Source organism: Theropithecus gelada, chromosome 20 (assembly GCF_003255815.1).
Source record: "Theropithecus gelada isolate Dixy chromosome 20, Tgel_1.0, whole genome shotgun sequence".
Taxonomy (NCBI): domain Eukaryota; kingdom Metazoa; phylum Chordata; class Mammalia; order Primates; family Cercopithecidae; genus Theropithecus; species Theropithecus gelada.
The window spans coordinates 3701931-3728292 of record NC_037688.1 but is presented as its reverse complement, the minus strand read 5'-3'; the positions used below and the strand labels follow the sequence as shown (position 1 = coordinate 3728292).

Here is a 26362-nt window from a genome sequence, read left to right as displayed (position 1 = left end):
AGAAGAAAGCTCATAAAAAGTTGCCCACAACTCAGGATATTATTCAATTATATGCCTTTAGAGAGAAATGACTGCAATGCTAGGCCCTCTCCTTAGGTTTTAAAGCTAACCTGAATTAGAACTTAGGAAAGAGTTTCAGCATAAATTCACACTGCTTAGTCTTGCATTTCTAAGTGCTTTTGATGTGATCCCTCAGTTAGTATGTGATCCCCCAACATCACCGTTAGGAACACTTAGCACAGGATAAGTAACAAATAGAGTTACTGAAAGTGGGATTTTATTATATCATTGTCTATTTTTGTATGTTTGAAATTTTTTATAATATAAAACACACACACACTCAGAGTGATTAAAAAAGGAAAAAAGTACTTAAATACTTAAAGTAAACTCACCACTTTAGAATTCTCTTTGTATCAGAAAGCTTGCTGGTAAGCTGCAAATACCAAAGGTGGCAGTGTGAAACGAATCCGCTGATTTCCAGCAGCTCCAAAATGTTTTCGTGCCGTGTTCAAAATCTGACCCAAAAGCGTTAAAGAAAAAAAAAATTTCCAAACTATGATTAATCATTTGTGAAATAAATGTGGGCTCCAATCATCATTGCTAACATTTTGTGAACATATACAATGTACCATACTTTATGGTAGGCAATTTACATATATCTTATCTCCTCAAGTTGTCACAACAACCCAGAGACAGATACAATCCCATTTCACAAATGGGGAAGCGTGAGTTTCAAAGAGGTTGTATAACCTGCCCAAGGTAGCAAGTTAGAAGCAAAGATATGTTTAAATATATTTTCATACACACATGTGCAAAGTATGCTGCATTGATAAAGAATGTAGGCTCTGGCCCAGGTGTGGTGACCCATGTCTGTAATCCCAGCACTTTGGGAGACCAAAAGTGGACAGATCAGTTGAGGTCTGGAGTTTGAGACCAGCCTGGCCAACATAGGGACACCCTGTCTCTACTGAAAATACAAAACGTAGCTGTGCGTGGTGGCACACACCTGTAATCTCAGCTACTCAGGAGGCTGAGGCAGTAGAATTGCTTGAACCCAGGAGACGGAGGTTGCAGTAAACTGGGATCATACCACTGCACTCCAGCCTGGGTGACAGAGCAAGATTCCATCTCAACAAAAAAGAAAAGAAAAGAAAAGAAAGCTGTGAAGATAGACTCACAGACTCACATTTAAAAGTAGATGCTAATACTACATGTGTGGCCTTGGGCAAATTATTTACCTTCTCTTAGCCACAAGTTTCTGTAAACTCCTAGTGTTGCTGGGAAGATCAAACGACGCATGTGAAGTCTCACGACTACTTAGCACAAGGCATGTGCTCAGTAATATTAACTATTACTATGATACAAAACAACTATATGCATATTACTGGTACAACACATCTCCTCATTCAAAAAAAAAAGATCGTTTAAATGAAGGAAAATGCTAATATACTTTAAAAGAGCCACTTGTGAAATATTCTATGAATTCTGTGTTTTTGTTGGATTTTTTTCTGAAATGGCACAATGTATAGCCAATTCAGAAAAATTACAAGGAAAACACAGAGTTCATAAACTATTTTTAATATGTGTGACACAATGACATTCAGGTTTTGTGAAATTCAATGATACGGTAGATGAATAAGAGAATACATTTCCCCTAGGGGTAGTCAGAGCTAATGACCCTGTCATTAAAGATCTCTATACATGGGAATAACCAATCAGCCACATGCAGAAGGCATATTTTCTTTCTTTCTTTCTTTTTTTTTTTTTGAGACAGAGTTTCACTCTTGTTGCCCAGGCGGCAGTGCAGTGGTGTGATATCCACTCACTGTAACCTCCACCTCCCAGGTTCAAGTGATTCTCCTCCCTCAGTCTCCCAAGCAGTTGGGATTACAGGCACCCACCACCATGCCCGGCAAACTTTTTGCATTTTTAGTAGAGAGGGGGTTTCACCATGTTGGCCACGCTGGTCTCAAACTCCTGATCTCAGGTGATCCACCCACCTCGGCCTCCCAAAGTGCTGGGATTATAGGTGTGAGCCACCACGCCCAACCAAAAGGCATACTTTCTAACTACTACATTTGGTATGCAATAGAAAATGAAAACACACAGACACACACAATCTCACACGGAAACATAAGGGAATCAGTTAACATACTCAGACAGTCACTCTGTACAGATCACATAGCTCACAGTGCACAACACCACAGTCCTGGAATGTTTGTCACTAAGCCAAGACAAAGACCATCACACTACCAACAGCAGTCAGCCTCTTGTTTCACACTGATTATGAAGAAGTACAGGAGTGTCAGTTACAATGAAGGAAGTCAACAGAAGGAGATGAGACAGGACGTCCTCAGGCAAATGTCTTTTTCATCATAGCAGCCTAACAGCCTTATGCATCCAAGAATGGTTAAACTACTTTGCCCAAACAATAATTAAGCAGCCAACCGTGCTAACCCTTCACTAAAATAAATTACCTAGTATCGGTCACTGATACCCCTACTCAGACAACATGTTTTATCCATTTCACAAAGATTTCCTGTGGACTAATAATAGAGAATCTCATGTGATTGTTCTTTATCAGAAAAAAAGTTAAGAAAAAGGTAAAATGAATTTTTAAATCTTTCATCAAAAAACAAAAACTCAATGTGACAAATATAACTTATACTTGCCAATTTGGAAAAGTAAAATTAAATATGAGAATTGTATTTCTTATAAAGTTTATTATAAGCAATACACAGTTCAGAAAAAAATGAACATGGGATAATTATGGGCACTCAGGTAAAAGAAGACAGAGTTTTTGTAATTCTCAGTCTTCAAAAGAAATTGGAGCAACTGAATTGTTACTCACATGCTCCAGAAGTTTACAAACAATTATGTGTTTATATATAAAGTAAAAGCCCATGGATGTCATGAATCTTTTCTTTTTATTTTTTATTTTATTGTTATATTTTTTGAGATGGAGTCTCGCTCTGTTGCCCAGGCTGGAGTGCAATGGCACAATCTCAGCTCACTGCAACCTCCGCCTCCCCGGTTCAAGTGAATCTTTAATTCAGTTGCAATTCCTTCAAAACCATTTAAGACCAGAAGGTGAATTAAACCATTTTAAGCACTTCAACATGTGATTTCATGAGGAGCTGATACAGGGTTATAGTAAGAGTAAACTCATACCAAGTCCTGCTGGTCAGGGTCGTCAGAGCGCCACAGATGAATGAAGAGCCCACAAGGCTCTGCTCATCAGCAAAGTCTCCTGGATCAGGGTCTTCTACAGGCTGATCTGGCTGATCTTGAATCAATGTGGATACCAAATTCATTATGGAATCCACCTGTAACATGCGAGGCGCAAGAAACTCACTGACGTGAAACCATTGGCATATAAAGCCACTGTCAAAAATGTTTCCACTTATAAAGTTACAGTACAGTATCAACAAGATATTCATTTTTTGGATAGAAAGTCGATACACATGTATGTCATACACACATATACAGACAAAAGTCTGGACAGATATGTACGAAATGTTAATTAACAGTGGTTATTCTCTATCTGGTGGAATTATAAATGTTTTATAATTCTTTATACATCTCCCATTTTCTAATTTATATAATGAATAAGTTACTTGTAAATTTTCTTTAGTATTGAATTACCCTACCCTCCCATCTCAGGTATCTAGGTCCATAGTCTAAAATTGTAACACTGGTTCCCTAAAATAGTATGTAGGTATTCTCTTACCTGGTCTTGAGAGACAATTTCTGTGTTATAATCCAGAACATTACTAAGCACATAACAACTCATGCTCTTTCTGGACTCATAGTCAAAGTACTCAAAGAGTGAATGAAAATATTTTAATTTCAAGACTGTTAAAATATTGTTAAGTGTCAACTGGCATTTTCAAAAGTCTGGTGAGTTCCTTTGAAACTGCACTGCTGGTAGCAACACTACAAAAAGAAAAACAGAAGTCTTAATGAATAAAATTAACTTTAGTTCTCTATGCACAAATAACACTTGTTCCATAAGAATTTGAAATTTTTCATTACACTTTAAAGGAAATGGGTCAGGTGAATCATACCACCAGCAGAGTATAACAACCTCCTTTCAAGAGGATAAAAATGCTTATCTAATCACAAATATATATTCATCTATTATTTTTCTGTTGATACAAAACTAGATACAGTTTCCAACTCATGAACAGATGGTATAGCTGGAGTTAAGATGACTGTCTAGAATTCGATGACATTTCTAAGGGAAGTATTTTAAGTGGTAGTTTGGTTCCCAGGGGGCAGCCAACAAGTATTGTATATTCATGATGAAAACAAGTAGGAAGAAAATCCATGCAAAAGCAGCAATTCGACACAATAGAAAAATATATAAACTATTTCTTCTGCGTCAGATGTTGGTGATTAAGGAAAAGCAGGCTGACTGACTTTTAGGTAGTGGTTAGTAAAATCATTCTGTAGATATTGAGGCATATTGGGACATTTATTACAACCTCATTAGAGGTAGTTATTTCTAATTATTTTCTCTATTTTTACTTTAAAATTCACTTGGGTGGAAAGATATAAATACATCACTTAGTTTTTTTTATTTAAAATTTTTTAATTTTTAATTTTATTTTTTATTAGAGATGGGGTCTTGCTATGTTGCCCAAGCTGTTCCCAAACTCCTGGGCTCAAGTGATTCTCCCAACCCAGTCTCCTGAATAGCTGGGATTACAGGTGCAAACCCCCACACCTGGCACATCATTTAATTTTCTCTCACACTTATTCCGTATCTGGACTTGTTTTCAGTTCACACACACATAAAACCAAAAATGACTGAAAGAAAAAAGGTAATACAAAGGGGGGGAGAAAAGAAGAAAATTTCTTGATGCAGGTAAACCACTAGAAAGGAGATAGAAAGGAGGGAGATTACATGAGGTAAAATTCTGAAGAATATGGGCGGGGGAGGCGGGCCTGGCTTAACCCAAGTCCAGAGCAATGGGGAATGGGGCAGGAAGGGAACTGCTGGGGAGGGTAACGGGATCAGAGCCGCCCACAGTGGCCACTAGAGGACGCCATAGGCCTAGGATAGAACAGCTGAGGAGGTTTCAAGTTGGAAACAGTACTGTTGATACGTTCTTTGAAGGTATCAAAATCAAAGGACAAAATAGAAAAGATATTTAAACATTTAATTCTGCACCTTTAATATACATACGCCCCTCATTTTTCACCATGTATTCATTCGTAGGGAAATACCAATTATGGAAATAAATACTACCTGACAAAATTTCCTTACCAGTTTAAGAACCAACTCATTCATAAGAACTCATTTCATACTCAGTGCAGCAAGCTTGTCCAACCCGCAGCCCACAGGCCGCATGCAGCCCAGCATGGCTTTGAATGTAGCCCAACACAATTTTGTAAACTTTCTTAAAACATTATGAGTTTTTTTGCGATTTTTTTAAACCTCATCAGCTATTGCTAGTGTTAGTGTATTTTACGTGTGGCCCAAGAAAATGCTTCTACCAATGCAGCCCAGGGAAGCCAAAAGATTGGATGCCCCTGATACACAGAAAGAGATCCAAATTGGAGACACCAGTCCCTGAAGACTTCATATGGTCCATAGGTACCACAATTTCATTAATATACACAACCAAGTAATTGGTCACTACTTTCTGCCCCTAGTAGTGCTAAGCATGACAATCTTAATGCATGATTAAAACAAGACCAACGCCAGCAGTTTAAAAAACAATTGAGAAAGAAAAGCAAATCTAGGACAAAAATGTCTTTATGAGGATTTTTACAAAAATGTAACTTACTGTTCAAGGTTGAGCTTATTGAATATCTCCACTGTTGTTTCTAGAACTTTATCAACATAGTCCACACGATCAGGGTAATATTTCTTGGCAAGATTAATGAGAGAGACACGTAAAGATACAACATCCTCCAAAGGCATGTCTTGTCTAGACCGGAATGTTTAGTAAACCATACAATTTATTTTAAACAATTGTAAAAGGAAGGCAGAGAAGTTTCGAAGTTTTGAGAACTTAGGAGAAACCTACAGAAACTTGTATCACTGTAGCCCCCTGTTGTGAAAGTACATCAAAAAGTTTAATATCCCCTTGGATTCCAGGTCTATCTTCACAGTGAGCAAATAAAGCTAATCTAAAAAAAACCAAAAACCCTTTATTTTAAAAGATATAGGGTTTGGATAGTGAGATCATGGATGACATCTTATTCTTTATTACTTTTCTATATTTTGTATGAGCCCAAAAGATTTTTAAGTCGATCAGTCCCTCAATGTTTTGAGACAAGATCTCCCTCTCTCGCCCAGGCTGGAGTGCAGTCATGCACTCTCCGCTCAAGGAAACCTTCACCCGTTGGACTCAAGCTATCCTCCCACCTCAGCATCCTGAGTAGCTGGGGCTAAGAGCATGTGCCACCACGCCCAGCTAATTTCTATGTTTTCTGTAGTGATGGCATTTTGCCATGTTGCCCAGCATGGTATTGAACTGGACTCAAGCAAGCCTCCCTCCTTGGCCTCCCAGAGTGCTGGGATTATGGATGTGAGCCACTGCACCCAGCCTCCTCAATTCATTTTTAACTAAACAGTTTTGCCAATGAAACCTTTTTACATCAGCATTCATATTTCATACCATACTAAGTAGATTTTCAACAAGATAATTCTCTCAAACTCTTTGAAGCATAATTAAGTAGATATGGACAGAAATGCATTAAAGTAACAAATATATTCAACAACCATGATTTAAATAAATAATCTTTAAAAAATAAGAGCACATAGACTATTTTAAGATACTGCATTTTTACTACTTAAAGTTTGAAATACAACTAAGTCTAAAATTCATAAAATTAACTTTTATTTCCCACATCTTAAATTACTCAAAATAATGTCTGCTTCATTATCATTATCTGTTTGTTGGAGTCACAACTACATCCACATTTTGTTATGCCCAGAAGCATCACTACTGACAGAGATGGGTAAGTAACATTACAGGCAACACAGGAAAATCCAGTTGCTAGCTTCCTTTAAGAGTGGGCCCAATTAGTATGGGATTTTTGCTGCCCAGGATTGAGCTGATAATTTGGAAAATTTTGTAATCTAAATTCTCAGACTTTAAACCTAATTACTTAGTTTTTTAAAAAACATACAAAATGTGTCTGCAGAGACAAATCTTCACTTAGGTTTCTGGTTTCATGACAATGCTTACAAGTAGTGGGACAGACATTCTGTACTACTACACAACACGGCTGCAAAAAAGTCTCCCATTGACCAAGCGCGGTGGCTCACGTCTGCAATCCCCGCACTTTGGGAAGCTGAGGCAGGTGGATCATTTGAGCTCAGGAGTTTGAGATCAGCCTGGCCAACCTGGCAAAACCCCGTCTCTGCTAAAAATACAAAACTTAGCCGGGCATGGTGGTGCATGTCTGTAATCCCAGTTACTCTGGAGGCTGAGACACTAGAATCACTTGAACCCTGGAGTTGGAGGTTACAGCGAGCCGAGATAGCGCCACCGTACTCTAGCTTGGGTGATGGAGTGAGACTCTGTCTGAAAAAAAAAAAAATCTAAAAAAATAAAATTTAAAGTGGATGTACTAAACTTATTTGATACTTAAAATTTTTTCTTTAAGAAAATGTGATGATAGAGTGATTACTTGAACATTTTCAGTCATCTGTATCTTATGGCTACTCTAAATCAAATGAGTTCCCACTGCAAGATATGGTAAAAAACAAAATTTTGTTCTTCAATGTGATCTTTGAATGTGTACAATTTAAAAAATAAGTCTGTACAATGTCTTTAAATGTCAATTAAATGCACAGAATAAATATGTTCATTATCTTCATGTCTCCTGCACATTTCAGTTAAGCCTCTTTCATGTCTAACCGAGGCATGTACCTAGTACTCATACTCACAAAGCTACATTATTTATAGTATAATTAAATTAAGATCATTGTTTTGATAAAGATGTTACAGAAACAAATAATTCAAAAAATGTTTAAAATTCATTATTCCCAAGTCCGAGCATGTATCCTCCAGTGCTGGAAGGTCTTACCTGTCAATTAAAGCAATGATTATGTTTTTTATATTTACATTCTGGTGTAACTCAGCACAGGCCCGAAGGAAAGGATTCTAAGTCTGGAGGTGAAATTCATCAGGGAAAACCTGAGAATCAAATGATCAATACAAGTAAAAGTATTTCACATAATATTCTGAACTCACATATGGTAAAGTTCACATTTGTGGGGAAAAAACACTGTAATCTTATACAACTAAATTCAAACACATTACTTCTGAACCTCTCTACTAAACACAAGCTCAGACAGAAATATTCCAATACACAAAGTGCACCTGCAATTAAACTAAAGCAACGGAGACCAAGAAAACTCAGATGACTCATTCCTACGGTTTGGAGGAAAACAAACCACATTGATACAAAGACCAAGTTATAAGTCAGAAACAGAAAATCCCTGTTTTTAAATTATTTTTGAAGAAGCAAGATTGCATGAAAAAAAAGAAGCATTAAAAAATGATTTCAAGTTTTTATAGAAATGGCATCTTGCTATGTTGCCCAGGCTGGTTTTGAACTCCTGGCCTCAAGAAATCCTCTCACTTTGAATTCCCAAAGTGCTGGGATTACAAGTGTGAGTTACCACACCCAGCAAGGAAAATTCTTTATTCAGGAAAGCTTATTTCCTATTCCTTCAAAATGTTTTCAAAACAATTAAATTTAAGAAAAGATAAAAAAAAGGTCCTTTAAAAAATGATAAATGTTCCCACCTACCTGAATAATACACTCCATGAGATATTCTTTAGCCAAAGCATCCCTACAGTTTACAACTTCTCCAATATGCCAGTCAAAACAATATAAAAGAGAAAACACACACACACACACACGTAAGAGTTAAAGTCTGTTTTCAAAATCTTGAGCTAGTAACACATTTGAACTACTAACTTGAACAATGTATTTGAGGTTTTTCTCACCAAGACTTCACTTCTAAACTTTAAAAGGTATTTTTTTGAGACAAGGTCTTGTTCTGTTGCCCAGGCTGGAGTGCAGCAGGACACTCTCCACTTAATGCAACATCCACCTCCTGGGCTCAAGCCATCCTGCCACCTCAAGCCTCCTGAGTAGCTGGGACTACAGGTACATTCCACCATGCCCAGCTAATTTTGGTAATTTTTGTAGAGATGGGGTCTTCCTATGGCACCCAGGCTTGTCTCAAACTCCTCGACTCAAGTGATCCATCTGCCTTGGCCTCTCAAAAGTGAGTTTTTTTCTCCATGGCTTGTGCTTTTTTGTGTATCCTCAGAAATCTTTGTCTAATCCTAGGTCATAAAGATTTCCTCTGTGTTTTCTTCTAACAGTTTTAGGTTCTATATTTAGGTCTCTGATCGATTATTGTGTTTTTTCTATACAGTATGAGGGATGGGTCAAGGTTCAGGGTTTTTTGTTGTTTGCATATAAACATCCAATTGTTCCAGAATCATTTGCTGAAAAGGTTACCTGTGTACTTTTATAAAAAATAACTGATCATAAATATCTGGGTCTATTATGGATTGTCTAGTCAGAGATCGGTAAACTGAGCGGCTGCTTGTTTTTACAAATAAAGTTTTACTGGAACACAGCCAAGCCCGTTCACTTCCATATTGTCTGTGGCTGCTTTTGCACCATATCTGTAGTGTTAGTAGTTGTAGACCAGCGTTGTCCAATCATTTGGCTTGAAGAAGAATTAGAAGAATTGTCTTGGACCACACATAAAATACACTAATAATAGCTGATGAGCTTTTAAAAAAAAAAAAGCAAAAAATCTCATGTTTTAAAGTTTTCAAAGTTGTGTTGGGCCACGTTCCAAGCTGCCCTGGGCCGCAGGTTGGAGAAGCTTGTTGTACAGTGTAAGTCTTGCAAAGTAAAAAACCATTTATTATCTGGTCCCTCACAGGTAAAGTTCGCCATTCCCTGTTTTATTCCCCTCCACTGATTTGTGTGTCTATCCTTTTCACCAATACCACACAGGCTCTCACTGTAGCTTTAAATCATGAATTCGGGTTGTTTGGATCTTTCAACTTTGTTCTTCCTTTTCAAATTTTTGTAGCTGTTCCAGGTTCTTTATTTCTTCATGAGTCTGCTGGGGTTTTGACTGAGATTACATTGACTGAGATCAATTTTTTTTTAAAATGCTATCTTGACAATATTCCGTCTTCCAATCCACAAACATTGCATATATATCTTTCCATTTATTTAAATCTTCTTCAGTAAAAGCCATTTTAAGATTTTTTCAATGTAATATTATATGACAAAAATATTCTGATTTTAAAAATCAGATTTCATTTTATCTCAGAACATAAGAAGAGGTAACAAAAAGATATAAACCTGTTCGTAACGTTCCACATTTACAGCTTCCAACTGACTGAGGCGCACATTTGTTCCCACTAAAATTCTCAGTTCTTGTCTTTCTCATTCTCTTTTTTCTCTATCTCGGCTATGTCCCTGATGCTGCATTCGCACCCAGAGCTTGTTCATTTCTGCAAAGTTAAGCAGTACAAACTCCATGGAATCACTGATATCGCCAATTGTTTCTTCGCTGGGAAGAAACAGAAAAGTCTTTACACAGTGTTTACAGAACCAACTTACTACTATCCCTCTCCTCTGTGCATTTCCTACTTATCTCTGTAGTACACCAATGCTTTATAAAAAATCACTTTCAACTTCACGGGCTTAGTGTTAAATTTCAAAGTGAACAGACTCTAGGGAAAAAAGTACCTGGAGAGGACAGTATAAATTTAAAGGACAAATTACTTTCCCCAACTCCCTATCCTGGGCCAACTGGACTTGCTCTTGTGGCAGTTTCCTTAATTCAAAAAGGCTAGAAGGATGGGCATGGTGGCTCATGTCTGTAATCCCAATGCTTTGGGAGGCCAAGGCAGGAAGATCACTTTAGGCCAGGAGTTTAAAACGGCCTGGGCAACATAATGAGACCCCATCCCTACAAACCAAAAACAAAAACAAAAGGCTAAAAAAATTAATCCTTAGGATGTACTGCTAACTGCATCATTTTACTGTTGAATAATTTGTTTTTAATTGGAATGTAAGCTTTGTGAGGGAAGAGACTATGGATTTCCTGCTTTATTTTTCCACATCTCCTAGGATGGAGACGTCAGTAGCTTCCAAACATTTTTACTGATTGCCTAATTAAATGCTCAAAATGGACAGTCAAAATGTAATACAGGAAATAACTTCATCAATTTCTCTACATAGTTAAATTTTTTATCTTTTCTGTACTGTTTAAAAAAATTGATGCAAATATATTAAAAACCATTGAATTGTACACCTTAGGAATAAATGAAAATATTAAAAAGAAAAAACCAAAATCTGTTGGGGCAAACTGAAAAAGGATTAAAAATCAAAGAAAGAAAATAAATGAATAAACTCTTTTAAAAAGGAATGAAGTTCTTTAATCTGGGGACTCGTCATGAGAACAGCTCACCCACTGAGGACCACAGTTGGCTGACCACCTGCCCCTGCTGTGGGATAAAAGAACAGTAGACTTTGATGCTAGAATACTGATTACACAAGAGACAGGAGTGTCTCTGAATGGCTTTTAGTTTTTCTTTTCTGGAGTTAATAGCTAACTTGTAACAGATAATTCAAATCACTTATATTCCAAGGTAACTAGCAGTCTATAAATTATAAAAACTGATAGACATTAAAGGAACAATTATGAAATCCAGCTGGCTCGCACTTAATTATATCATTACAAATTCAATTTCCAAATATAACCCCCTTCCAAAAGTTGTATTTTCAAAGAATATTTAATGTAGTAGAAAAATGCTCAATTACATTACATTAAAAAGCAGATCCTAATAATCCAAAGATAAAATTGGCATGAGTACATTTTAGATCATACCACATATACTGAGGACTTCTATATCACAAAGGAAATCTCTATACAAATGCCACCTAAATGGCTGACTGGGTGGAAGAATTATTCATACTTTATTTCTGTACATGTTTCCACACTTTTATATATTCTACAATGACATAAATATGGCAAAAAAATCAAGAAAGAAAATCACTTATTCTGTTGGCTCTCCTTCATCAGGGAAGATATTTCTGGCACACTGAAGAAGGTAATTTCAAAGAATCAGACCCCTCAAGGGATGCTGCACACCATGGCACATTTCTACCAAATCTTTCAAAATGTCCTTCCTGGACTGAGGAAATGACTTGACATATACAACTCCAACTGTGACCAAAAGGTTACTACGAGAAGTATGAAGAAATGCTGATTAGAAATAAAATATTCAAATTAAGAATTTGATTATTTCCAAACACATTGAAGAAAACATTAAATAAACAAGACAGGAACCATGTTGTTTTCTCCTGCATGATAAGGAAAATATCTGATTTAAAAGATAACCACTGACTGACCTCTATAAAAACTACATACATACACATGCACACACACACACAGACTTATACTGTATATATGCAAGATAGATATTACCTTTAAACATATTAGGAAGAGAATAATTGTCATATTAATTTTTCTAACAGTCGGGACGTTAAACAAAATAGCAAGCACGTCCATTTTTCTATTTCCAAAATTCCTCAAATATCTCCAAAAACATAAATCTAGTTACTCTAAAACAAATAAGAGAGTATCTACCAAAATGTTGGTCCTAATTTGTTAAGAAATTACCCTTAAAACATTTTTTAAACTGATAATCATAAAGGACATAACATAAAGTGGGAAATACAGACACAAAAGTCCTCGATTTGTAATTACTCACAGGCTTGGGATAACGTTTCCAGCACACTGTACAAGTTCACAGAGATCTGCCACTTTCCTTCCATTAGCAAACTCATCTGTCAGGCAGACCTCCAAGTAGTGCAGTTCATCAGAAATGGTCATATCTTTTAATTATGATTAAGGACTAAAAGATAAGTCAACCTAAGCAAAACTTTGAAACTTGTTGGAGTCATTATTAACTATTGGAGTCATTATTAACTACTGGGCAGACATCTTCAGTTTTAGTCCTTTAAGAGAGTATTCAAGTGAAGACAGAATTTTAGCTAGACTTTTCTGACTTTAAGTATTTTAAAGCATGTGTGGTGAAACAAAGCAGTAAATACAATGGTTACCTGTCAGACTGTGAATAGGTTTTGAAATGGCAAATGGTTAAATTCCTGTCCGTTTGAGGCTGCTGCGTAACAACATCTAAGCATTAAAGAACCAACTGCGTCATAGCCTGAATGTCCTCACCAAGGGTCTGAAAATTGAGATGCACCGACAACACACTTAAAGATGCTGAAGCATAGGAAAGGAGTAGACTCCAAGTGCTTTTCTCACTTAGCACATCTGTGTGGAGAAGGAGTGCCATGTGACTCAGATAACGAAGAATAAGGTAACTCCAGACAAACTTCATACAGAACAAACAAAATTAGCCTTATCAAGAAAAAGGTATGGTCCAAATGTTTGCTCTTCAACATTCAAAAGATACAAAGTTCATAGTAGCTCTTTGGTGATAACAGAGAAGTCCAGAGTTCACCAAGCACATTAGAAGCATGTTTCAGAGCATCCATAAACTTGTTTTTGTCCTACAGAAATACCAAGAGAATAGATGAGAATGCTTCATTTAAATGAACATTTATCTTGGTTATACAAACTCTTTACATCAAGGACTTGTTACATAGTTTTAAAAGTATACAACACTTACCTGATTTTAACCACATTACAAAAAAAAAATCAACTTTAGATCATTTCACCTTGCCGTCTCTACTAAAAAGAAAAAGATGCATGACTCTTAGTAAGACTTACATAGCTAGGACTGCAAGCTTCTTAATACAAGGCTCATCTGTTCAACCTATAGAGACTAGTAAACTAGCTCCTTTCATCACGTTTTACCTGCAATCAAGAGAACTGGCATACTGATTCAGGTGAAGCAAGATACTATCCTGACATGGCTTTGTCATGGGTTAAAGACTCTTCAGAGCTGTCTGAAATGACTATCCATGTAAGTTTGCTTTCCTCTTGCATTTTTCAAACCTTCACAATGCCCGTATGTTCCACTTAACTCAGAAATACAAGCAATTCAGTGAGACAGAGGAAACACTATCCATATACAGGAAGAGAAAGAAGCGAGCAATAGCAAACCCATCACCTCCATTCCAAGACATTTATTTTTCATTCCCAATTTGTTGGGAATGAAACCAATAAAAGACACCAGAGCATATTATTATGCTTTGGAAAACATAGTAAGACATTTTACAAAGATAAGACAGCATCATCTTCATCACGGTAATTTATAGCTTAAAGTACCAACTAATTTGGCTCAATTCCTTACATTTTAATCCACAGAATCTACAGTATCTACACAGATTATCGCTTACTTTATCCTTTAGAATATGAAAATATATAAATAAGTTTTAAGTATAATTTTTAAGCTAGCTTCTACAATAAAAATATCTATTCAGGAAAGAACGTTTTCAAGATATTTATAAAAAACCTGAATAATTCAATTGCAAAGCATCTAAATCCATTCATTCAACAAATATTCACAGAGTACCTATTATATGCTAAGTACTCCTCAGGTCTGAGGTATAGAACCAAGGAGGCTAGTAATTCTGGTCAGACACTGGTGTGGTAATATTACAGTAATGCGTAAATAAAAGGAAGGGTCTCTTGTATTCTAGTAGGGAAGCATGTATTCTAGTAGGGAAGACAGACAATCCCAAACCATAAATATATATGTGAGTAAACAGGGCTCTTTGTTGAAATTGCTCCACACAGTGCTTGAGGGACATGAGACTGAAGATACACGCTGGTGGACAGTGAAGATTAGATTTACCAGAAATAGCGGTGCCAACTAACTCTAGAAAACACTGCACATGCTTCCTTAGGAACACACGAACTGCAACCGTGCCTCCCACATTTCCATTCTTACCAGGCATCTCTTCATTTGGAATGACTGGACCTTCACAGCCTGTATGGCTTCATCCAAGAGCTTCTCCTGCTCATCCTGAGGGGACTGCTATGTTGTAGGCTGAAAAAATAAAAAATGCCACTGACGTCTCAAGCACATTCTTGTAGCAAATATGTTACTTCTATAGTTCTAGCCATAGTCCTTCTCCAAGACTGTCACAAAAGGATCAATCCAGCTCTATACTTCAGACCCATTTACCAATTATTAACAGCTGCTGCACGCAGAGCCATGCCCCATCACTGAAGTTAACAGAATAAGACTGACAAAGGAGAACAGTATGTATACAAAGAATTGCCTCTCAGAAACTGACTCAACATTCTTGTAGTAGGCTGGCATCAAAGAAACTTGCAGTGGTAGTTCATGGCTGTGTTCTGCTAACACACTCTGAATCCAGCCCAGACAAAGCCATCTGACCAATCGAAATCTTGTGATAGGTATAGCCGAAACCAGTCTCTAAAGCCTCTCTTTTCCCCTAGACTACTTATCATCTGCATTTCAATCTATTCTTAGACAAACTAAGGAACTAGTTTATGAGATCACTGACCATTAATATGTACTATTTACTATGACATTTACATCCTCATTACTATAATTTATTCCCAAGAAAATGTCTTTTACTTTAGAGAGTCTTTGTGTGTTTGCTGTTTAGGTTTACACATATGGTGTCATAAATGGGACCTGAAGAGTTTGCTATGGGAAGGAATTGGTGATTCTCAGAGCATGTACGCAGTCCTCACTTTGCACCACTGAGTGTTCTGCTCCTATAAGTCACCATTTCTGCCCTGGTGAGTCTGCCCTGGTGAGTCTTCCCTCAGGTTAAGGATCTGTTACTTTGATACAGGATTTTTGACATTGTTGGGATCTGGTTTGAATAAGGCTACTTTAATAAAAGACCGTCTATCCCTCCTAGGATAATAAAAGGGCTTTTGTCTATTCTGGTAAGTCCTTTCTGCTGTCAAGACAAATATGTTTCTGGATTGAGCACTCTTGTTTTGTGCCAAACCTACCTTCTGTCTGTGAAGCATTTATTTTCTGGTTTGCACACCTAGTTTAATATTTTGCTTGATTTACATATTTTTGTGAACACTTTAATCCTGGTTTCCTGTGAATTGGTTTGACTTTTTCCCCTTGCTTGTTTCAAAAAAATGGCACTAGTAAAGTAGTTGTCACTATTGAAAACACTAGTCTAAACTCCTAGTATTTTCTTACAAGATTTATAGGATTTTCTTTGCTCTCTAGCTATTAATAAGAAACAGAATGTGATTCTCAATCATTAAGGCATAGAAGGTTTTCCTGAACTCCTGATGATTACATATTATGATGCATTCTTTGGCACTTTTTTAAATTAATAGGCAAAATTACATCAGAAAAAAATGTAGGTCTAAATGGTCATTATTTTTAAAACTCACAACTATAGAGTTAACATATGGAGTCCTCTAGGTTCTCTGTCTCTCTAATTTTTCCTGCCGGCTCTGTATCTGTTTACCTTTCTACTGAGATAAAACTCACTGCATATGGTATTCCAACCAAGATTTTTTTAAACTTTATTTCCATAAAATAAAGTAATTTTATTTTATGTAAAAAACATGTAAAAATTTTATTACATGTTTATAACTTGATGTTAAGTACATATTAGAATAGACTTAACACACAACTTGGGGAAAAAACTGACATTCTCCACTGAATGGGTTAAAAGGGAATGTAAAACTACAAAATGCTTAAGTGTGAGTTTCAAATTACGGCAAACAGAACAATGAATACCTTGTCATTTTTCTAATTTTCCAAGATTAATTTCATTATAAAAATTGTTTGATAACAATTTAAGAAGGGAAAATAAGGGATACTCACAAAAGCCATTTTACTTTAATTATAGGGCACAAATAAGAGTCTTAACACAGAAATTCTACCTCCAATTTAAAATATAAATACTTGATGATATAGTGAATCAAGGAGGATTAATTAATGTGAATTGAAAATCTAATGACTTAAATCCATAAATGCCATTTGTTTTTGTCTGGAAGAGTTAGGCTGATTTAAGGCTGACACACAGCAGAGTTCTATTTGACATTCATGTTAACCATTTGGTGCTCAGAATGAAGATGGCCGAATACCAAGTGCTTAGTGACAGAAAGTTAGAATTAATCCATTCCAAGTGACTAAGAGCCAGTAGAATTAATCTCCATCTCCTGATTTGTGGTGAACAAATGGATAGCTTTTTTCACTGCAAGTTTCAACATGAAACTCTATTCTGCAGCTGGTGAAATTCACAGAACATAGAGAATACTATCTGTAGTATAATTTCAATGTTAAAATGGTTTAAATACAAAATTACGGGTGATTATCAAAACTATTATTGGTAATAGTTTATTTTGATTCTGTACACACCCCTTAGCACATTTTAAAAAAAAATGTTTTTTAAAATACTACTTATGTTTACTCAAATACATTAAAAATCATTTTAAAATTATTTTAAAATTTTACCATGGATTGCAGAAGACTCTTACTAAAAGTGAATAATGCTTATTGTTCTCACTAAGTGTTTATAGAGAATCATCTGAAAAATATATTCTTTCTAATATCACTTAGAAAAAACATTTAATGAAGATAACTCACTGATAACTCACTTCTAATTACATTATTCTAGTGATAAAACATTTCTTCATGTAGCTATTTGAAACAGATGATTTATGGGTTTTCAATTTTTAAATTTCTCATTTAATGTCATGTTAAAACGTTTCTAAATCAGTGTTCCAGTATCAGATGCTTAAATGAGAAAAAAAGGACAAAAGAGAAAATTCCGTATCAATTATTTAGCCTCCTCCCTTCCCTAGAAAACATTTCCCTTTAAATGCAAGGCACACTCCATTTCTTAGAACAGAGATCAGGAAAATTTTGTGTGATTGTTTGTAAAGGGCCAGATAATAAACATTTTGGTCTTTGTGAATCTCATTCGGCTTCTATTGCAGCTGTTTACCTTTGGCTGGTGTAGTGGGAAAGCAGCTGTAGACAGACTGCACTTATTAAAAAAAAAAAAATCCAAATTTGACCTTCGGGCCAACTACTGCCTCAGAATAGCTCTGCATATATAAAAGAATCATTTGAAAGAAACTAGTCTCTAGTCAGATGCAATGTCTGATTCAGATTCAGAATCTAGCTAATCACTCTAGAACATTTTGATGTCAAGCACTTTGAATTGAGCCAATTTTCTGTTTTAGTTAAGATTCTTCTATTGAAACACATGTCATGCTTTTCATTGGAGATAATTTTCTTTATTTAAGAATGTGCTTAGGTATTATTTATTGAGGGGATTCTGTTTAAAATTAATAAATAGTGTCCATACAATTTAATATCCAATTTAATTTTTTTTTTTTTTTTTTTTTTGAGACAGAGTCTCGCTTAGTCGCCCAGGCTGGAGTGCAGTGGCGCGATCTCGGCTCAGTGCAAGCTCCACCTCCCGGGTTCACGCCATTCTCCTGCCTCAGCCTCCCGAGTAGCTGGGACTACAGGCGCCCGCCGCCTCGCCCGGCTAATTTTTTGCATTTTTAGTAGAGACGGGGTTTCACCATGTTAGCCAGGATGGTCTCGATCTCCTGACCTCGTGATCCGCCCGCCTCGGCCTCCCAAAGTGCTGGGATTACAGGCGTGAGCCACCGCGCCCGGCCCAATTTAATTTTTAAAGATAATAAAAATATAATAGAATCAAAACATTTAAAATAAGTACACTCAGTACCCACTCTGGTAATTCATTTAAGTCACACCAACTATAGAATATGAAAAATAGGCCAGGCGCGGTGGCTCACGCCTGTAATCCCAGCACTTTGGGAGGCCGAGGTGGGCGGATCACGAGGTCAGGAGATCGAGACCATCCTGGCTAAGACAGTGAAACCCTGTCTCTACTAAAAATATAAAAAATTAGCTGGGCGTTGTGGCGAGCGCCTGTAATCCCAGCTTCTCAGGAGGCTGAGGCAGGAGAATGGTGTGAACCCAGGAGGCGGAGCTTGCAGTGAGCCCAGATCATGCCACTGTACTCCAGCCTGGGTAAGAGCGAGACTCCGTCTCAAAAAACAAAAAAAATAAAAAAAGGAATATGAAAAATAAATTCAGAAGTGTAATTACTTTAAAATACACTACTTCCACTTTTGTCAGTATTTTACATTTATGTATATATTCTATAGTGGAAGCAGAAATTCTCTCTGAACACATTATCTCCTAAAAATCTTGGCCGGGCGCGGTGGCTCAAGCCTGTAATCCCAGCACTTTGGGAGGCCGAGACGGGCGGATCACGAGGTCAGGAGATCGAGACCATCCTGGCTAACACGGTGAAACCCCGTCTCTATTAAGAAATACAAAAAACTAGCCGGGCGAGGTGGCGGGCGCCTGTAGTCCCAGCTACTCGGGAGGCTGAGGCTGGAGAATGGCGTGAACCTGGGAGGCGGAGCTTGCAGTGAGCTGAGATCCGGCCACTGCACTCCAGCCTGGGCAACAGAGCGAGACTCCGTCTCAAAAAAAAAAAAAAAATCTTGAGGTGCCTATTAGAGCCACAGGCAATCTCTGACATACAAAATTGCAGTACAGGCCTTTCAAATTTGGCATACCACTGATACAGTACAATGACCATGATATATAATCACTGTAAAGTGCCTAGACATTCCGTAAGAATCATTATTTTCTTTAATGTGGAATGATTAATATATATTCTACAAGGGCCACTGCTGTTAGTAATTCTATAGGGTATGTCCTGATATAATTTTCAAATTGTACAATAACATAAACAACTTTGTTAAGGCCATGTTTTGTTTGCTGATTAATGGACAAAAGGCAATGTAATTTATTTTCAACTATTTTCTTGAAAGTCTGTGCTCATAAAAATCATGAAATGTTGGAAGGACTGTTAAATTACTGAAACTTTAAATATATCTTACACAATCTAGTTTGTACAAAAATACAAGTTAAATATAAAAATAAAGCAATCATGAAAATTTTATGCAAATCTGTTTTATGTGAAACAATTATATATAAAAGTTATATATGTCAGTTATATATAAAAGTTTCCCAGTGCTGTTATTTGTGAAAAGATCAATACCAGATTGAATGACTATCTATTGGCATAGGGCCCTAAAAAGCTTACTTTAGCACTAATCTTTTACATGGTTAAGGGCATTTCCTAATTTGAGATCACCTAAACATTGGGGAAAAAAATGAAAGGGCAGTATGTCCATAAACCAACAGATAATTTGGCTGGAGTGTATCATAAAACACAAAGAAACCCCACACATCTGTACAATAAACATGTATTACACACACACACACGCAACACGCACCCAGTCATAAAACAAAGCCTAATGAGATGCTGCTTCCAGTTCAGTATTCACCTGTGCATTTTTTTTACTTCATCAGTTGAGTAGCCTTTTGTCACCTTGCCATTCTTGAAGACAGTGTGGAGATCATGACCATATTCCTCACGGTCTCCTTTTCTTTCCTCCAGTGTAGCAAAATTCTCTGCTGGCATCCTATGTAAAGATAATTGTCCCTTTGGGACTTTTGTTGGAATTCCACTCGCAGGAGCCTCAGGCTGTATCTACCTGGCCAAGTTCACCTCGATGGTGGAGGCAACCAGGCCTGCCTTGGCAACCCAGGGACCTTAGCCTCAGTCTCTTCATATTTAGAAAAGGACTTTTCATATTTTGAAAAAACTGAACACAAGGAGACAGCAGCCCTTAGTGACGAATGAGGGCTGGAGCAGGTTTGGGGTGCAGCAGCTGTGTGCCAGGTGGGCGTGGGCAGGAACCTCTCAGACTCAGTTTCCTCATCCCTGAGTAACAACAAAAACAGTAACAATAAAAGTGTTGACATTTACAAGGTGTTCAAAAGATTATAAAATATTATGTGTAGAAATCAGCTGCACCATCCCTGATAAAGTCAGAACCCAAGAAATTCCAGCTCCTACTTCTTCCATCATCATCTCTAGGAAGTAAGGTTATGAGAGTTTTACTGAGCAACACTTTTTCCTCATTTCTCTTAGCAACATCACTAGTAACTTTTAAACACCAGCAAGCCAAATGTCCGATGCAAATGAAATCCTGCCCTTAAAGAACCATGGCTGGGCAGATGGGCCCAGGTGTGGGCCCCATGATGGTCAGCGGAGGGCAGGAGGCTGGATGGCCCTGGGCACTCTGCCCAGTGGGAAATTGAGCCCTCTCCTCCCAGAGACTCAGACAGGCCAGAAGAAGGCACTGAGGTGGCCTTCCAGGAAGCAGAAGGCTAGAAGGCCTTGCAGGGGACCCTGACTAGCCTTCAGGGCAGCTGAGAGGGCTGGGCCTGTGCCAGCTTCCCTCACTTCCCCCCTCCACAGGCTAACCCGGCAGCAGGTGGCAGTTGGGTCTGAGGCTGCCAGTCACTCACCAGGGGCTGTGGGTACCTTCAATATGGCCTGTTTTGAAGAAGTGGCTCAAGTAGATCCTTGGGGAGCAACTTTCTCATTATCTGGAACGTCTCACTCCAGGCCCAGGTGTGGAGGGGAGTGACGGAGGGAGACATGGGCTCGCCTGTGCTTGGGACTTCCTCTGTAATGTGTTTTCTTGCACCTCCCCATGGACAGGCCCAGATGCCCTAACGATCAGCCCAGTATGGAGCCTACAGGAGTGTGAACAGAACCATCCGGCACCCAGGAAGGAAGCGGGTGCCTGGTGAACACAGGGCCAGGCCCCAGGCCCCTGTCCAGAAATGTGCTCCTTGCAGCCCAGTCTCGAGGTGGAGGTGTCCTTTGTGCACACACAGTCCATGGTGTGTTCTCTCTGGGGGTCATCCAGCTGCACATCTAGGACAAGGGGGCCATTACTCTGGACACTGTGACAGGCAGGGGATGGGGAGATGGGGTAGCCCACGAAGCTCAGTGCCCTGCCTTGGGCCCCTTCTGCTCCGAGGCCTCCCTCCTCTGGGTTCTCTGCACCCTGAGACACTGCCCTGAAGTCAGACAGAAGCAAATGAGCTCCTCTGCCAAGGCTGCCCTCTCCCATGCTGACTGATGACTCCCTAGAGGGGGACTCAGGCACCAGGGGCTGGGGACAGTTTCTTTGGTGGATGCCCTGGAGTTCAGGCTGGCCGGTGCATCCCATTCCTCCATGTGCATGAGACAAGGCACGGCAGAAATGACACAGGCACCACCTTTTCTTCTGCATTCCTGTAAAGTGGTTTCTGCAGGTCCCGCTGATACGGTTAAGTAGCTCCACTAGGGAAGGCTTTGGAAGCGGCGCTGGTAGGTTTGGGGTTGCAGTGAGAGGAACTACAAGGTGTCCAAAAGGTATAAGGTGTCCTACAAGGTTCCAAGGTAAACCATGGAACTACAAGGAGAGGGTGGTCACTGAGCAGATGGCTGCGTGTCTGCCTACAGACCCAGAACCGATGACTTATCAGGGAGTCATGGCTGGCTGGCAGGGACTCACTGATTCAGGTGAAAGCCCGGTGTGTATGCGGTGATGCAGCCTTGCAGGTCCTCAGCCATGATCACAAACAAGCAGGTGAGGTTTCCGTGCCTCCTGCAATCTTCAGAAGGTGGATTTTGGCTGCTTATGGTGAGCACTTTCAAGCACTGTAAGGGATGCAGGAATGGCCCAGGGCGAATGCACCAGGAGTCCTGGAGTGTGGCCCTCCACCCCACCAAAGAGCCTCTTTCTTGCTCCCCCTGGCAGTCCTACGTTCCAGTCACAGTTCTGGGACTGCAGGGGACACCATGGCTGCTCCTGGCTCTGTGGATGGATGGATGTACTCAGGTGGTGTGCCACCGAGGGGCTCCATCTTCAAGCCCTTCTGAGGGCCCCAAGGCCACTGTTCAGCACAAGATGAGGACATTCAGGGCCAGCTGTCTTTCTCCCCAAATGTGGTCCTGGACTTGGCACCTCCCCACACCACTCCAGTGGGAAGCCCTGGTCCTCAGCCCCTTCGTCAGTCCCTGGCCTCCATGCTCCCTGCTCTTCTGTCCGATTCCCAGCCCCAGTGCCTCGTTCACCTCCCACATCACCCCCAGTGAACATGCTCAGGAAGGACAAAAAGCTACCCTCAGCCCTGTTGGAGGCATCAGATAGGTCCAGGTTTGTGCTCTTGTGCAGGTCTCCACCGTGGTCCACTTGGATGTGGGCCTCACACAGAGTACAGGGCTCTGTCGGGAAGTGGGTTGTTCCCAGGGCCCCGCACTATGGAACAACCACCTAGCACAGAGCAGAGTGTTCAGGTGTGTTATCATGAGTGCTTCAATTTTCAGCTTTAGGCTTTTATTTTCAAATTCCACCATGAACACTGAAATCCTGCTTTACACACACACACACACACACACACACATCTGCCTGCAGGTGAGCAGGGATGTTGTTTGCAAAGATCCTTCTCTCAAATGCCTTCGGAGGACACCCAGGCCTTGGGAAGCCCACAAGGCCACCTCCTCTGTGTGGGCCCGTGTCTCAGGTGGGCAGGGCCGTCAGAGCTTCAGGGCCTCCACACCCTCGCCCTGCTCTCCTGGGGCAGCCCCCCATGCAGCGGTGGCCTGAAGACTTCCCAGGGTCCCCAGCTTGAGCACTGCCCCTGCATGTGTTTTGTGGGAATTGGAATGGCAGTTATTTAGGGGGAGGAGAGAGGATCTATGATCAATTGTGTGTGCTGTTGAACTACAGACCTTTTCCACAACTGCTCTTAACAAGCAGAGAGAACCTGGGATCCTGAGTCGCTTCTTCCTCAAAAACCTGACTCCGGTAAGAGCAGAGTTTACAACCAATGCAGTCTCACCAAACCCGCTGACGGTGCTGGATCAGGCTGACTTCTGCACCAGGAGCTGCAGGGCTTTTTGGTTTTCTTAGGTGACTTGTCATTTGTCCTTACAGAATTCCATCAGGCTGATTTCCAGCCTGGCTTGGTACTCCCTGATATTTTTAGCATCAGGACTGTTTTTTAACCCGTGGGTCATGAATTTGGAAGGTGCAGGTGTGATGGCCTGAGAGGCAGAGCTGTGCTCCAATCCTGCCCCCACGTACTCATGTGTGACACAGAGACCCCAGCAGGGCAGGGACCTCCAGGAGCCCTCCCTGAGCAGGCCACCCAACTTCCAGACCAACCGCCACCTTGCACAGCACTGAGCCCTCCTGCAGCTCCTGGACACTGTGCGGAACTGAGAAGTGCTCCAGTGTGTTGTACTCTGGGTGCAGCAAGAAGCAGGTGTAATGACACCGGACTCTGTGGCCCATGAATGCCTGGTGGATCTCCTGCTTCATCTCCTGGGGGAAGATTTCTGCCAGTGATAAGGTCCCTAGTACCTTGAGGAAGAGGCCATCTGGCAGGGAGAAAGGACATGCTCCCTTGTCCCCAGCGCAAAATACCCAGATCCCAAGAATCAATGCCCAACATACTCAGTTTCCCACTTTTTGGCTTACATTCCAGGTCCTGGAGGTTCACACCATGCCCACCTGCTCGTGTGTGTGTGCTGGATGGAGCCTGGCCCAGCTGGCTACTCCTGAGGCCAAGTGTAACCCCTGAGCAGAGTAGGGGGACATGGAAGAACAAAGGGAAGGAAAAGAACAGCCTTGTCTCCTCCCTAGCCCAGTACTCATGGCCCCAGGCAAAATGGCTTTCACCTTCCATTAGAGGAGCTCCAAGGCCCAACCCTGGAGACACAGAGGATATGAGAGGTCTTCATCTGGTTCCCCTTTGAGTTAAAAGCATGCAAGACCTCTGGGCTGGCTCTGCCCTTGGAGACCACCCAACACCACCTCCCCTCTGGCAGATGGTGAAGTCATGGCCCAGAGAAAGGTGACTTCCCTGAAGGCAAAGAGCAAGAGTCTGGGGAGTCCTGGGACCCCTATCCCACCAGCCAGCCACTCCCACTCCTTTCCCCAAACAGGCCTGGCAGGTCCAGATGGTAGCTGTCCTCTAGCAGTGGGGCAGTGACCTAAGTCTGGACCCCATTCCCAGGTCCAGCACACTGGCTGAATGACCCTGGGCAAGGCACAGGACTCTCAGCTTCCTGCCTTTGATGTGGGGTCAGAAGGATCATGGGTAAGACTGGGTATTTTAGCCTCATCCTCCCCAGCAGACTCAGGCCTGGTCTCCAGCATCCCTTCCTCCACCTCACTTGTGAGAGAAGGGCTCTATGCTGAAGGCCAGGGTCTTCATAGAAAAGCCCATGTTCTGAATGACAGTGACTTCCTGTCCTGGGGTCTTATCTCCCAACTTGACCTCATCCAGTCTACCTTTTCTGAGTGACTTGTCTGCCCCAGCCTCCTTTGAGTTCTCTGGGCAGTCCCTGTTCAAAAGCATGACTGATGGTGGCTCTGGGGGTGACAAGGATAGAGCTGAGTCAGATGGGCTTAGTTGGTGAGGGAAGGCAGTCCACCTCTCTCCCCCTCGGGGGACATGTGCTTTATGGAACAGTGTCTGCATGCCCTCCTGAGTCTCTGCCCCAGAGTCCCACCCCACCCTTGACACCCCTGCAGTGTCCTTCCCACATCCTGAGCCCTCCCTTCCCATCTGCTTCTCCTCCGCGCACCACAGCATGGCTGCCACCTCAGCATATTGCCCAAAGCACTCTCCCCAGGGTCACCAATGCCAGTGTTAGGGCCCAGCCCAAGGATCTTCTCCAGCCCTGATGTGTGTGACTTAGCAGCACCCCACGCCACTGCACCCTCCCTCCTCCTGTTCCCTGACCAATGCAACACCCCTGTCCCTCCCTCTCCGGTTCCATCTCCTTACACCAGTCCTGAGCTGGGGATGTGCCTGGGCCCAGCCTCTGCTCATTCTCATCTTATGCTCTCCATGGCTTCTAATATCCTCCTGCCTTGAAGCTGCCGTGGAAAATCATGGCCCTGATCAGGCTTTTCAGATGAAGGAGACAGCTGCCTCCCAGGCATTACATGTGGCTGGCATTTATGCATCACTGAAGACTCATCTTGTGGGGATGGGATTTACCTTCCTCCACAAACTGGCTGCTGCTTTGTGTGGGTCCCCCTTCCCTGTTGAATCACTCACCCTAAATCTCCCAAACGACCCATGGGCCCCAACCTCTGTGGCCACAGCCCTGGGATGGGCATTTCTCCTGTTTTAAGAGTGCCGCTTGGAGGCCGGGCGCGGTGGCTCAAGCCTGTAATCCCAGCACTTTGGGAGGCCGAGACGGGCGGATCACGAGGTCAGGAGATCGAGACCATCCTGGCGAACACGGTGAAACCCCGTCTCTACTAAAAAATACAAAAAACTAGCCGGGCGAGATGGCGGGCGCCTGTGGTCCCAGCTACTCGGGAGGCTGAGGCAGGAGAATGGCGTAAGCCCGGGAGGCGGAGCTTGCAGTGAGCCGAGATCGCGCCACTGCACTCCAGCCTGGGCGACAGAGCCAGACTCCGTCTCAAAAA

General features: G+C 40.8%; 1 pseudogene; it reads right to left on the bottom strand.

The window, feature by feature from the left end:
- Positions 1-377: 377 nt before the first annotated feature.
- Positions 378-26362, bottom strand: part of LOC112614676 — a 26930-nt pseudogene continuing 945 nt past the window's right edge.